Source organism: Euprymna scolopes, chromosome 15 (genome assembly GCF_053919585.1).
Source record: "Euprymna scolopes isolate OS-2025 chromosome 15, ASM5391958v1, whole genome shotgun sequence".
Classification (NCBI taxonomy): Eukaryota; Metazoa; Mollusca; class Cephalopoda; order Sepiida; family Sepiolidae; genus Euprymna; species Euprymna scolopes.
The window spans coordinates 90,142,738-90,158,847 of NC_136496.1; the positions used below are offsets into that span (position 1 = coordinate 90,142,738).

Sequence of the window (16,110 nt, forward strand, 5' to 3'; positions counted from 1 at the left end):
GGCGTTGCCCGGGTGTTTGGAGATGTATGCTGAGCAAAAAAAAAAAAAGCGGTCATTTTTTTTTTTTAAACTTTGACCCCTATTATAAACCCTTAATATTTGTTGTTTTGGGCTCAAATCATATTATCCCCCCATGTAGAAAAGTGCCCAATTGAAGGTGAAGATATTAATGTTTTTAGCCAAGTTTTCGATATTTGTCGTCTGAAAGGTCGAACTTCAAAACGATACTGATCTTTGTAAAATCCGTCGCCTCTGTCGATAGTTTTATGCAGACATGCAAACATACACACATACATTTATATATTGGTAACTAAAAGTTTTCGACCCAAACCGATTAAAAAGCTTTCCCTATCTCTAAATTTCAAATGTTTAGACCAGAAATTGTCTGAGTAATTTGGTAGAGACCGCAGAGGTCATTTTTTTTAAAAGTTTGACCACTATTATGGCCCTAAACATTTATTGATTTGGGCTTAAATCAAGTTATTTAGTAAGATTTATGTCCAATGAACCTATATCTAAAATTTCAATTGTTTACACCCAAAATTGTCGGAGGAGTTTGGTAGAGTTCTCAAAGGTTAAATCGTTGAACTTTGACCCCATAACAGCCAAATTCCTGGCCGAAAAACTTACAAATATTACAAATATAAATCCTTACATAAAAAAACAAAAAACAAAACAAAAGCAAAAAATATTACGAAATGGGAATCTTTCTAAAGAAGTTTGGTGGGTGCAGCTGCGAATTTCCATTACTAACGATGTCCAATTGACTACTGTACACTCTTAACCCTTATCCTCGAGTGGTCTCTGGGCCTTGATAAGTGGTTATATGTAAAAAATGGTAACATTTGGTCACAGTTTCAATAGGAAATAAATAAATAGATAAATAAATAAATAAATAAATAATAAAACCTGTCCCGTTTTATGTAGGGTATTTCATCTGGAATGTGAACTGATTCCATTAATGATGCATTTGCGACATGGTGATGTCACGATCACGTGCGTTCCTCTGAATGTTATGGGTATTACAAGACTGCTTCCACATAGACGACTGCATGGTCGTCTTCAAATCCGATGACAACAGATGATTGTCATAAAGCTTCCCTATGAATTAAAAAAAATTAATCATTTTCAATCCCCTCATAATATTCTTCATAATTAAATTGACAATCCGCCTTCATCATTAAGTGATTTTTAACCTTTATGATATCGTATGAATCCGAAGATTCTATTGTTGGCATTGGTTAACCAGATAGAATTCTTTCTAGAAAGACATCGGCTGCTTACAAGAGGGACTACATGAAGGTTGGCAACATCATAAGTGAAAGTGATTTTTTTTTTTGGAACGAACTGGATTCGAAACTGATGAAGATTAATCGTTTAGAATACGCTTTGTTTCAATTCTAAACGGCCCACAAATATGTTGATATGCCGTAAAATTCAAAATCAAACAATACTATTTGGATTATTCGAATTAGTTTTCTATCTTCTTGAATATTATTTTCACAAGGTTTCTGCTGATCTAACGTTCGACCGTCTTCACGTGTATTTTGTCGAATCTTTCTAAAGAAGTTCGGAGTTTACATCGGCCGAAAAGTTGGGAAAATGATACTCAAGGTTGAGATCAGTAGTCAGAAGAATCCAAATATTACGAATAACCAATCCTTATCTAAAAATCAAAACAAAACAAAAACAAAACAGTACGAAAAAGGTACCTTTCTAAAGAAGACCGGAGGTTACTTCAGTCGAAATATTGTGACAATAACACTCAAGAGGAGAATAATTCAAATAATACAAGCTATCAATTCTTATCTATAAAAAATCCAAACATAGTACAAATGTGAATTTTTCTAAAGAAGATCGGAGGTTACATCGGCCAAAACGTTGCGAAAATAATACTAAAGATGAGATCAGTAGTTCGAATAATCCAAGTAATGCAAATATAAACCTTTACCTAAAAACAAAACAAAAGCAAAAAATATTACGAAATGGGAATCTTTCTAAAGAAGGTTGGAGGTTACATCGGCCAAAATGTGAAAATACCACTCACGATGAGGACGATGCCTCCGTTCAGTCTCGAAAGACAAAACATACCTCTTGTAGGGGTAGCTGCATGTGTAATTGTGAGGCAAGGGTTGCGCAATCACCAACCACACTCTCCTGAATCGGTACTGTTTGAGTCCAGTAGCAAGGAGAAGTTTAGGACGACTGGAAACAATGCCGATATAAGCAGAGAGCACATACAGCACGTGTAAGTCACAAATGGTCACCCATTTGGTACTGACCAGGTTCAACATTGCTTAACACCAGTAATCTAACGGGTAATCAACGTGATTATGACGTATGCCGATGAGAACAGTAATCCGAATAATCCAAATAACATATCGTCATCTAAAACAAAACAAAACAAAACAAGCAAACAAACAAACAAACAGCAAAAAAATCAGAAACATAGTACGACTCGTGCCCCTCCTAAAATATTAAAGTTCTGATGCACCCTCACGTGATAGTTAAAACCATATATTTTACCCAATGTCAAGGTTAATAGGATTTACTTTACGGATTGAACCTAAGCTGATCACGGTGCTCATCGGTCAGCCACACTCGAAGCAATCAATGAAGCGCCCGCCTCCCATCGTTAAGTCAGGAAACAACGAGAAGTGTCTTATTTAAGATATGCCTTTTCCAAGGTGGAAGAAACTTAAATTGGAATTAATCTCTATCTAACTGAATTGCGTGCAAATGCAGAAAATTTTCACTGTATGATCTCACACGATGTAGGAAATGTTTAAGACCGGCCAGAATGTGAATAATAATAGGAATTGCGATAACTGTTAATTAAGCTTAGAGAATGAGTGCAGGGGGGATGGGGAGGAGGAGGAGGAGGAGAAGTAAAAAGAAGAAGACGAAGAGGAGGAAGTGGAATATATAAAAAAAGGATTAAATGAGAAAATAAAAGTGTGAGAGGATGGGGAGAAGGAGAAGTGGGGAGGGGCAGATGGAGGTTAATGTAAAAAGGATTAAATAGGAGGATAAATTGGTAGGAGTAGAAGAAGAGGACAGGGAGTAAGAGGAGAATGAGCAGCAAGGAAAGGTGGAAGAAAAAGATTGAATGGGAGAAATAAAAAGGTGGGAGTAAAATAGGGAGTATGGAAAGGAGCTGGGAGAGGTGAGACAAAAAGAGATTAAATGGGAAATTAAAAAAAAAGGGGGTGGAGGTAGAAAGGTAGGATGAGGAAATGGAGGAGAGGAGGGATGGAGAATGAGAAAGAGGAGTTGTAGAGATGGGAGAAAAAGTGAGAATAGAAAGAGGAGTAATAGCGGAAATGAGGAAGACGAGGAGATGATAAATGAATAAAGAATAATGATTTATTACTCCTAGTAAAGATTGTCTGCTCTTTTCGAATTCAGGTTTCTGCTCCATAGACGGGCCGATGATGACAAGCAAGATGTGGTCACTTCGAATTAATGATTATCTTCGCCTCAAATAACTTAAAAGCACCTCAACCTTTCCCCATGTTACGAATAGCTTTCTTCTCCGTCCGTTTAACCACGTCTGATTATCCAACCAAATGAACAGTAGAAACCGGAAGTAAACATGAACAGTGAATCTTGACTATGATGGGGAGGTGGGTGGGCTTTTGTCTTCACCTAGATTTATAAGGATAAACAACCGACTTCCTCACGTGGAAGAAAAGAACGATAAGAACGAAGGGCGAAGAGGAATTGATGAAAACGGAAATATGTCGCTGTAAACAGAAAAAAAAAATATAATGAAGCAAGAAGACATAATTGCAGAAAACAAACAAAAACAAACAAACAAACAAACAAAAATGAAAGCAAAGAATCGTGATTCGATGCTACGAGGTGCCTTCAATAAGTTTGCAGACTTTTTTTGTCCGGGCATTTAACTCGTTAACGAGAATTATATCCGGGCATTTAACTCCTAAAAATTTAGTATTTTATTGCTGTACATCTTATAGAATGATTGATCAATTTTTATGATTTCAGGTTCAAATGAACAGCTACAGCAGGAATTGGAATATACCCTACTAAGGCCTGATTGTCACAACTAGTGAATTTCGAAAACGCAATTTGGATGTGAGGACACTTTAGAAGAACGATATGCAATAGAATTCTATTTTAAACTTGGAAAAATATCACAAAAACTTATTGAATGCTCCAGACTGCTTTTGGACCATCTTGTATGAATCGAGCATCAATTTTTGAGTGGCATAAGGCATTCAAGGAAAGCATGGAGTCTGTGAGGGATGATAAGAGGTGTGGAATGAGTAAAGAAGTCAGAAAACCAGAGTTGATTGGACAAATAATGAATTTCATGGATAAAGACTGTCGTGTATCTATAAAGACAATGTGCACAGTTTGATGTCAGTGTGGGAACTGTACACACAATTATTCGCGAGGAACTTAAGATGCGGAAGATTTGTGCGAAGGTTGTCACAAGGATATTCAGAGAAGATCAAAGACTATTTGACTAAGATGGGCATCACTACAATTCCTTACCCTCCCTATAGTCTAGATCCTGCTTTTTGTGACTTTTGGTTATTCCCTAAGCTCAAGGAAACCTTAGAGACTATCGTTATAAGACAGTTGATGAGATGAAATAGGTTGTGACGAGGGTCATAGACACACTCACACAAGAGAACTTTCATGAGTACCCTCCAGAAGTTGTTGGAACGGCACAACAAGTGCATTGCAGTCGGAGGAGATTACTTGGAAGGAGGCTAGAGTTTCATGTGTATACTATCAATGAAAGTCCCCATATGACCCCCCCCCCAGAAAAAAAACCCTGGAAACTTATTTAAGGCATATTGTATAAAGACTGTATGTGTTTCAACTGGTTGTTTTGTCAACTGTTCTATCTTGATGAAACTTAGTCGGGGACTTTATCAAGTAATCGGTTCTATCGGCAACAGTAAAACAAGAGATAATTTGCCACGAAGAATTAGAAATATTTATTAGAACGCAATAGTGTAACAATAAAGAATGGGAGCTGGATTTCCCCCATGTTACAAACCGATCTAGTGTTTCTACTTGGCCCTCGTAGGAAGGCAAGTAAATAGGGACAACGATAAAATAAAATAAAAAAAATGAACAAACGAGAAGCTACGTCGCATTTGTTAGAGAGAGACTACACTTCGAGAACGAAACCTGACTGGTTCTAGTGTTGGAAAACTTGTCCGCTTAAAGGAAGTTGAATTAGAAAGAATTCTTTTGTGTCTTTTAAGTCCTGTTTTCAATCGGTCACCGACACCGGTCTGTGTGTTTGTGTGTGTGTGTGTGTGTGTGTGTGTGTGTGTGTGTGTGTGTGTGTTTGTCTCTCTTTCTCCCAACGTGTCTCTTTTCCTCATCTCTCTATTTCTTTGTTTCTTCCAGTCTCTCTGTTTCTCGGGCTTACTGTCTGCCTTCTGTCGAACCCTATAAGCGTCAGTTCTCCAACCTTCTTCAGATGTATCTTGTCGAACTCGGGAATCTTTCTGTCGCACTCGGGAATCAGCAGGGAATTTCGAACAATCGTATACTTCTTGGTGTAACCGATAAGAAGTGTTGCTCTTTTTTAGGTTGGAGGTTCAATTCCTAGTGTGGGCAATACTAAGAATAATTCAAATTAGCAAAAATCATCTCAAAATTTCAGAAACATAATATTTAATAGTTCAGTATATAAAATATGGCTAATTCATTGCACTTTTAATCATAAACTCAATGTGATCATCGACTTGATATGTTCTTTTCCATCTATGATCTAAATTCGTCACTCCGATATTACCGTTAAACTTTTTTTAGCTTTCAAATCAAGTGGAGTGATCTGTGATCTGTTTATGTTACCAACAAAATAGTTCTAACTTAAATTGTTTTAATAATCAATCTGACTTGAAAATTATTTCTTCATAAAACAATTAAGTTAAACGATATTTTTCTCCAGTTCAGACACGAGATATATAACTTTTAAATTACGATTTGATTTTTTAAATTAAAAAAAAGGAGGTTCGTTTAGAAAAGAAAGTAAAATTTAGTTATACTTAGTCACCCCAAATCTGACGTCCAATTTTGGGCTTTCTCTACCGTGCTAATTCTGGGCTTTCTCCACCGTGCTAGAAAATTACTCACACCTGGCAGTATTCTATATCTCCACAAAGTCACCACTCGCCCATGCATTGAGGATTGTTGCCACATCTGGGCTGGTGGATCTACCACTAGTTTCTCAACCTTGGACAGAGTCCAAAAAGGAGTTTCCAACATAATAGGCCCCGCACTATTAGTCAAGCTCCAACCCCTGTCCCATCATCGCAATGTTGCATACCTGCGCCTATTTTACAAATATTGTAATGGAATGTGCGTTGACTAACTCGTTGTGGCCCCTTGACACAAACACACTCGACTAACCTGACAAGCAGCAAAATCCCACCCTTTCACCGTAGAGATCCCTAGATGCCAAAAAGCCTTCAACTTTAATATTTTTTATTCGAGCTGCTAGACATTGAAATTCCGTTTCGATCTCCTGCTTCCTTGACTGTACTGACATGATGAAGTTTTATTTTAATATGAACAGACATGTCGCTGCTCAACTCCCTACATAGTGTCCCTGTAGATATGATTCCAAATAGTAGCCACTTGCGACCAAGTGGTAATACGCATTGTTTTGAGTAAATAGCAGCAAAAACAGTAATTATTTCATAAAAAATTTAATTCAATTAATCATTTTATATTGCACCTGTAACATAGTGTCACACAATGAAGGACGGAGTGTTTAAGATGGAAAAATGACAGATATAAAGCAGAAGCTAATTTAATATTATATACGGCCAGAAGAAATAAAGAAAACAATAAACTAATATAACAAATGATTATAAAATAAATAAAATGAAATAAACGAAGGAGCGAAAAGAAAAAGCAAAATAAATTAAAAAAAATGAATGAGAAAAAGAAATTCTAATATAATAAATCTTTAGAAGAAAGGAGAGGAGGCTTCGTGCCACTTAAGCTGCAGAGAAGACGAACGAAAGAAGGTAAAGACTGTTGGAAATCTGAAGAAAACTTGCTGTCACAAACTCCAGGGAATTACCACCAGTTATTGTCAGTGAGCAATTATAAACGATGACTTGTGTAAACACACCTAGTGTAGAAGTAGTAGTAGTAGTAGTAGTAGTAGTAATAATAATAATAATAATAATAATAATAATAATAATAATAATAATAATAAGAAGAAGAAGAAGAAGAAGAAGAAGAAGAAGAAAAAGAAGTCTTGCAAGATTGTAGATTTTGCCGTTCCTGCAACCTACAGAGTGAATATCAAGGAGACAGAGAAGCGGAGCAAATACACGGAACTGACCAAAGAGGCAAAATATGGAAGATGATGAAAATCAACGCAACTAATAGTAGGAGCACTAGGAACAATCCCGAAAAACTTTGAAAAAGGAATAGAATAGACTGGGATCAGAGGTATGGCTGAGAAGATACGACGGATAACAATAATGAAAACGAGTGAAATTTTATGAAAAACCCTTGAATGTGGAGACTAATACATATGAGCTACAGAAGCTAGCCGGGCACACAGAAACTGCTACAAAAGGAAAACACAAAGAAACATCACATGGAATCAAGGAAACTGAAACTGTATCAGTGTAATTTATCTCCCCTCATAAAAAAGTGTCGGCATCAACTGGCATTATCCCAAATAGTTGTGGAGAGTCAAGAAAGATGCAAAGACCGATAAGAGAAAGCCCTAACAAGACCCCCCCCACGAAGAGGACTGGAACGTTAGGGAGGTTTATTGCCACCTAATTTCCAGTAAAGCCCAGTGGCCGCCACCAAAGAAAAATCAATGGTAAACGGCTGTTACAACAATGTAAATTAATTTGCAAAATTAAAGCAAGAGGTGGAGAGTACTGGAAATCAGGGAACACCACAGATTGTTATCAAAGAGAAATCTTTGATGATGCCTGTGCAAGAACTTCGAGTGAGTATGAACTACAGACACAAACTGGACATACAGAAAGGACCACGAAGACAAAACAGAAAGGAACACAACATGGAATCATGGAAACTTAAACGTATTTGTGTGTGTGTGTCACCATAAACGGGCATCACACCAAATTAATGAGGAGGGTTGAGGAGGATGGAAAGACCGATATAGAAAACACTTATCAGACCTCCGCTGGTTGAGCGCAAAGAGGACTGGGACCTTGGAGAGGCTTATTGCCACTTAAATTCCAGTGAAGACCAATGGTTGCTGTAAACAAGAAATCAATGGTAAGCAGCTGTTGCGATAACGCAAATTCTTTCGCAAATGTTTTTGAAAAAAGGTAGAGAGTACTCGAAATCTGGGAGACTTGTTGTCACTCAGACTCCAGAGAACACCACAAGTTGTTCTCAAAGAGAAATCTTTGATGATGGTATGTGCAAAAACTTCTAGTAACTATTATTATTATTATTATTATTATTATTATTATTATTATTAATAATAATAATAATAATAATAATAATAATAATAATAATAATTGTAACGCTGTAAGCTAAGATACCTATTTTAAGAATGAATGGACTTAGACACAATGGATACAGTTACGACTAAACGTTGTAACAACTATTAATGGCAGTTATGGACCCAGAATCTCGAAACATACTTTTGTAACATAGTTGTGTTAATACACTTTTGCTAATTATACCAATGTGTATTTCTTAATTGCTACGGGCTTGCAATGCCAGAGTACTATTGACAAGGGATTTAAGACTTCGATTGTCACAACACTGGCGTTGAAAATTTATTCGAACAGCACCAGAAAAAAAACAACAAAAAAACACTGAAAGCAAGGATTCGAAACATACTTTCAACAAACGTGGAGACAAGGTATTCGGATTGATTTGAGCCACATTTTTCTCGGAAGAATGTCACACAACGTTGGCGACAAGGAATTCGAATTTATTCCAACACAATGATAAACCCCGACTGAAATTGCACGCAAATATAAGCTACAGAAAATTGGGATTTATGTCTGACTTGTTTGATTAATAAAAGCTTTTGGTCACGTGATCCAAGTCAGTTCACAACAAAAAGAGACTTGAATAGTATGCTCTAGTTATTTGTTAACAAGAGAGAGGGAGAGAAAAAAAAGTTGAAATTATTTTGGAACTTTTAACAAAGTACTAATTCTGCAAAATACTCTAACGTCACGAAAAGAATTCAAGAAAGCGTCAACTATTTCTTTTTTCTAAATAGAACGAAATAGTTTAAAGACACAGTTTTGAAATGTCAACTCGTTCAGCAACGAAAGAAAAAGCACGACAAACAAAACAACAAAAAACATGGACTGCCGATTTTCTTTCAATAATTAGAAACAAAGTAAATAAGTTTTATACAAACTTATTTTAGAGTAAGAAAAATTTACGAACCGTGTAAATCGTCAGATGAAGAGAAAATACATGGAGGGTTTCAAAAACGCAATCCTAGATCTTTCAAGGCATCAGCAAAATGAACAGCTATGATTACATAAAGAAAAAGGCACCCTACGGAAATAAAGTCGAAGCAGAAAGATTTTAATTACAGCTAGAACAGCTGGCACAAGATAATAATAATAATAATAATAATAATAATAATAATAATAATAATAATAATAATAATAATAATAATAATAATAATAATAAAAAACCTGAATAGATAATAAATCAAATCAATAACAGCAGAAATTAGTCGAATTGTCAAATGGATGGCAGAACTACGATCCGAGCAACGAGGTTATTTTTTCCCTCGTACTTGAGGCGTTATGAAGATATATCATCATCATCATCATCATCATCATCATCATCATCATCTTGTATGAATCCAAAAATTATATTGTTGGCATTGGTTTCCCCAATATTTTTTCCAGCCAGAATTCTTTCTAGAAAGGCATCGGGTACTAACAAGTGGGGCCATGTGAAGGTTGTTAATATCACAAGTGAAAGCGTTTTTTATGGAACGATCTGGATTCGAGCTTAAAACACCCATGTCGTCAGTCCGTGACGTTAACTACTTGACCACTGTCACCTCCCAAGGCATATATAATTTAAACTGTGAAAACTGGACTGATTAAAAAAAAAAGGTTTGATTATTGTAAAGTAAACTGGACACAGTAGAACCTACGACATTTGTAAATGGTCTTTTATCTCAATTGACCGGAAATCTAACATTTGTTGGAGTGATACTGAACAAATAATTCGCCCCTTCTCTATCCCTCAGCAATTTCTTTTCCTTAATAGGTGGAAAGGTTTGAACCTTACAAGAAAGGATAATGAGGACCACACAACTTTAGCAAACATACTAAGCACAGTGAACACTGTGATAACGTCAGTTTATCGGAGTATAGTGCCAATAACTTCAATTGGCTTACGTATTTTTTCACTTGGGAATCAACACTTATCAAGACCCGAAGGCTACTCGAGGATAAGTGTTAATGAATGTAAGGTGGCGGTGTAGTAATCACTCATGGTGTAAATTGGGTAGAATTTGATTATTTAGGAGGACGGCTTAACAAGAACTTGTTTATATTTTATTTGAAGGCTACCATGTTGCATTCAACTGGGAAGCATCACAGCGGGACAATGTTTCAAAGTATGGTGTTAAACATAGATTCGGAAATTAGAAAAAGTCGTTAACAAACTGGAAAGTAAGCCAGACCGAATATTGTCGGAAATAGCCGAGGACCATTATCATGCGTCAGGATAAAAAAAATATGGGACAGTCTGGAATGTCCTCCATTACAAAATTCTGCAATAAGATGACTTCACTAGTAAAATATGATATTTGAAAGGGTAGTAATCCGCCCCCTAAACCGTGTTTCAGTTGCAGACATTAGTACATGATTGCTTCTATAAAACTAAGCAATTTTTCAAATGTATTTGCATATGATGAAAAGTAAAACAAGAAAGAGTTTTATCGGAATCGCCAAATGTGACGAAATTGAAAAGAGGGCAAGAGGTTAAAATCGTATTGAATTTTAATAAAGTGTGGATTTTTTACCCCCTAAAACTTTAATAATAACGTGAGTGAAGAACAAAAGAAGAAGAACCGGATACGATAAAAATAAAACACTTCGGTGCAAGATATGGGAAAAACGACATGCGCACAATAAAAGGGCAAAATGGCTGAAAAACACGAAAGAAGACCTCCAGGAAATTAAAGATGAGCCAGAAAGCAAAACTAATGTAGCAACACTCAAGACGACTCTATGAACAATGACAAATTGGAAAATATCAGGCGACGACTTAGTAACAGAATACTTGCTTAAAAATTCACGAACTTGTTTGAAAGTGCAATATCCAAGAAGATGCATACACGAAACAGACATGCTAGAGTGGATGACTAAAGAGAAGAAATGTATAAATAATAATAATAATAAAACATCGAGAAGGGAACGACATAAAACAACTACAGACTATTAACCTGCTTACTGTGTGGAAATCTCTAGCAATACAGCTATCATAACATACAACTACCTTATTATCCGTGAATTACTCTCCGATAAATAGAAAGTGTACCGAACAGCAGTAAGAAGGACACATGATTTGCTATACATAAATGTAATGAGCTAACAAGAATAAAAGATGAGTATCGCAAATACAGGAGATGTCTATTGATCTAAGTCTTGACAAGACCAAGGCTATAGGTAGGAGGAACACAGTCAGCGGTGAGAGTTAGCCTGTAGTTCTTGGAGAGAAGTTACTGGAATGTTACAATGAGGTTCAAAACAATGAATTGATAGAGACCACCAGATCAACAACTGAAATGAGCTTGGGCAAAGGAAGAATAGGCCAGACAGTTCTGAAGAACACATACGATGATAGTGTTTAGAAAAGACTGAGACTAGCAACATCACGTTTGTGTGTGTGTGTATGTGTGTGTGTAAGAGAAAGATAGAGAGAGAGAGAGAGAGAGAGAGAGAGAGAGAGAGAGAAAGGGTGTAGAGAAGAATATGGAACATAAAGAAAGTCAATGTAATATCCGTAATCGTTGAGTACTAGGAAGAGTAACGAAAAATGTGACAACAAACCCAATCAAAGAGAAGACTGAGATTACACAACGAACAGCAAAGATGAGAATACCCGAAATCTCTAAGAAAATCCTTGAATGCTGAAACTAACCCACACAAAGCATGAACACTAAGCAAATTGGAACTTGCACCAAAAATAAGATAAAACATGGAAGGGACAGTACGTTAACTCGATGAATTGAATTTGCAATAAATAAATAAATAAATGCCACACAAAATGATCATTAAGGGTGAAAAAGGACGGAAAGATCAATAAGGGAGAGTACAAAGCAGACCTTAATTGAAAAGGTGCAAAGAGTATTGGGAGCTTGAGTAGGTTTATTGCCACCCTAAACTCAAAGAACAGTATTTTTTGCCAGCGAGAAATCAGTGGTATGCAACAGTTGTGATAATGCATAATCATTTGTAATAGGCATCGAAAGAGGCAAGAATACAGGAAATCGGGAAAAACTGTTGTCACTCAGATTCCAAGGTATACCATTGATTTTCAGTGAGCACTCACTGTCTGTCTATCTGTCTTTCCATATTTTCAAACTCTATCTCCCCCGAAATGAAAAGTCGCAGAGCGGCGCTAGGGGCCTCAAATGATTGGATTTTCTACGGGCCGTTCCTTTACGGTTGTTTAACCGGTTAAAATTGTTTTTTTTAAAAGGTGAAAAACTGGTAACAATTGAAAAATATCGTTATACATCTTAGTTTATGTTTAATTTTTAATTTTTATTTACGTTATATGCGTGTCGTTTTGTACAATAGTAACGTCACCAGTTTGAATGCTACAGTTTCGGTTTCGATTCTAGCTGATGGCACCAAAATACTTTCTTTTTTTTACTTTTGAAATCACAACTTTATAATAATATATATGAAATCTGAACAAATAAAAATATCATATTTAATTGTATTTTACGCCCGTGCAAAGCAGCCCACCCCCCACGGCTAGTAATAGTAATAATAATAATAATAATAATAATAATAATAACAACAATAGAACTAGGTACGATCCCTAAAATGTTTGAAAAAAGAAAGGATTAGAAGATCGGAATCAGAGTAATGATTGAGAAGATACAACGGATAACTAATGAAAACGGCTGAAATATTAAGGAAAACCCTTCAATGTGGAGACTAATACACATGTAGTATATACGCTAACCAGAAACATAGAAACTGTCACAGACGTGAAACACAAAGAAACACCACATGAAACAGAATATATTTGTAAGTTACTCCTCACCCACGAAAAAGTGTCGGCATCAACTGATACCACGCCTAATAATCGAAGAGTGTCAAGGAGAATGAAAATACCGAGGAGAACAGGCACTAACCAAACCTCCACTGGTTGAGTGCGAATAGGACTGGTACCTTCAGGAAGCTTAGTGACACCAACATTCCAGTGAGGATTAATGGTCGCTTCCAACGAAAAACCAGTGGTAAACGGATGTTGTTATAATGCACATTCATCTGCAAAGATTATTGAAAGCAGTGGAGAGTACTGAAAATTTGATACATAATCCAAATGAATCCACATGTTGTCCTCGTATTATATCTATAATACAAGGGAACTAACTAGTAAAATTTTTAATTTCTAATACATATATGTGTGTCTGTGTGCGTGTGCGTGTGCGCGCGTGTGTGTGTGTGTGTGTGTGTGTGTGTGTGTGTGTGTGTGTACTTTTGTCCTTTTCCCATCTGTAAAAACGAATCTATTGAGAAATGCATCAGTTTCTAAGAGCGGGTTAGGGCACGTTAAGACAAATGTTAGTGACGTAATGACGTAATAGCCTAAAAAGTACCGAGAAATTGAATCCAGTTAAAAGTTCTTTGCCACACTTACAACCTCTACCCCTAAAAGGTCAAAAGCAAAATCGGGAATTTTCAGAAATGACAATAGATCGATAAATTATTCCTTAAAGTGGACGCGTCAAGGCCGTAATCGAATGGGATTTCCATCTGACATTGCCACTGATTTATTACCTTTATCTCGATTACCTATACAAACAAAATATTGTCAGATATCAAACGGCTTACGTTTTAGGGAACGTAACAAAGTTTGTCTAATCAACGCGTATGCCCGGACAACAAAGGCTATATCGTCTTGAGGTTACAGAAACCACTAAAGCAAATAATATATATATATATATGATTAATTTTTTTTTGTGTGTTATGTAGTTTTTAATGCTTTTTAATTGATCTAAAAATCAACCACCTCGCCCCGCAAGCGCCCCCTCCTCAATGTAGACATAATTTTTGTGAAATGTTAAATGGTATTCTATTCGTTAAATGTCGGCGCCTTACTTATGTAAAAAAAAAGCAAAACCGTTAATCAAACTGCAGAAGCATCTGTTAAACTATACAAGTTCTACAATTGAATACCCTCCAGCATCACCTGTTAAACTACACACGTTCTATAATTGAACCTCTCCCTCAAAAATAAATAAATAAATAAATAAATAAAAATAAAAATAAAAATAAAAATAAATAAATAAATGAAAGAAATAAAAGAACGAAAAACATAAATATATGTTTTTGTAAACTAGTGAAAAGTTTTTTTAGATCAATTAAAAAGCATTAAAAATTACGTAACAAAAAAATTAACCACATTTTTTTTATTATTTCAAATGTCCGCTAAAAAGATTCCTGCTCGATGTGATAAGCTACGTCCCTTCCCGCGTGCGTACGCGAACGCATCATGTAACAAAACACTAGTGAAGGCGGTGAAATGGCGTAAAATAGTCCCAGATTCCATAGCATGCAAACGGTATATTTGCGACGGATTTTATTATCAGATTCGTTGTCAGCGACCTCGAATACCTCTATAAATCCAAATTAGAGTGGTCGGGGTTCTGTTATAGCGTGAGGTAACATTTACCTTTTAAAAAAAATATAATTATTCACTGACACGTGTTTCGTCGTGTAAGGCTCATCAGAGTGGTTGAATCTAGCAAGATTCGAAATCGAGACCTCACGGCAAGAAGCCTAAAATCTTATCACACACACATATTATCTATAGCTATTTATCTATTATATATCTATAAAAGTGAAAGTGTGTGTATGTGTGTGTGTGTGTCCGTGTACATTTCCCTACGCAATAACTCTGTCAATTTTTAGTCTACAGACTCGAAATTTAATATACAGGGTACTAAGATTTGGGAAAATCGATGTGATCGATTTTGGGCCAGAAATTTGGCGATTAAGGGGTCAAAGTTCAACGATTTGACCTTTGAGAACTCTACCAAACTCCTCCGACAATTTTGGGTCTACACACTTGAAATTTTGAATATAGGTCTCTTGGACATGGATCTAACTTAATAATATGATTTGAGCCCAAAACAATAAATGTTAAGGGGTCATAATAGGGATCAAAGTTTAAAAAAATTGACCGTGTTTTTGTTTTTTTTTGCTCAGCATACACCCCCAAACACCCGAGCAACGCCGGCCATCCGTGCTAGTATATCTATAAAAGTAAACGTGTTTGTGTGTGTGTGTGTGTACATTTCCCTACGTAATAATTCTGTCAATTTTAAGTCTACAGATGGATCTAACTTAATAATATGATTTGAGCCAAAACAATAAATGTTAAGGGGTCATAATATAATAGGGGTCAAAGTTAAAAAAATTGACCGCTTTTTTTTTGCTCAACATACACATCCAAACATCCGGGCAACGCCGGGCTGAAATGCTAGTACTCCTATAAAATCATTTTTCTTTTGTGTTTATTGATATTCCTATTAAAAACCCTCTTTTCTATTTATTTAAAAAGAAAATATAATTTTCTTATACATGGGTTGTGGAATTGCATTCACTAGCAAAAGCTCTTGCTATTTTGCATATTCTTTTGAACATTCATTTTAATTAATTCCCTATTAGTTGCTTCGTTTTTTTTTTCATGGGATAATCATCTTTAGTTAATTATTACATGTAATTATTTTCATGCAGGTATTCTACATGATTTATCCTTGCTTAAAAAGTTTATAGTAAACACAAAATTGTTTCCATATATATTTATGTATACGTATATATTTTTGTTTAACAAATTTTGCCTACCAAACTCCTTTTAGAGCTTTTGGTCTAC

At 35.8% G+C, this 16,110-nt stretch overlaps 1 protein-coding gene across 4 annotated transcripts in view; it reads right to left on the reverse strand.

Moving 5' to 3' along the window:
• LOC145293981 (uncharacterized) overlaps nucleotides 1-16,110 on the reverse strand; it is a 185,733-nt gene that overhangs the window by 123,209 nt on the left and 46,414 nt on the right. The gene's annotated exons all lie outside the window — the stretch shown is intronic.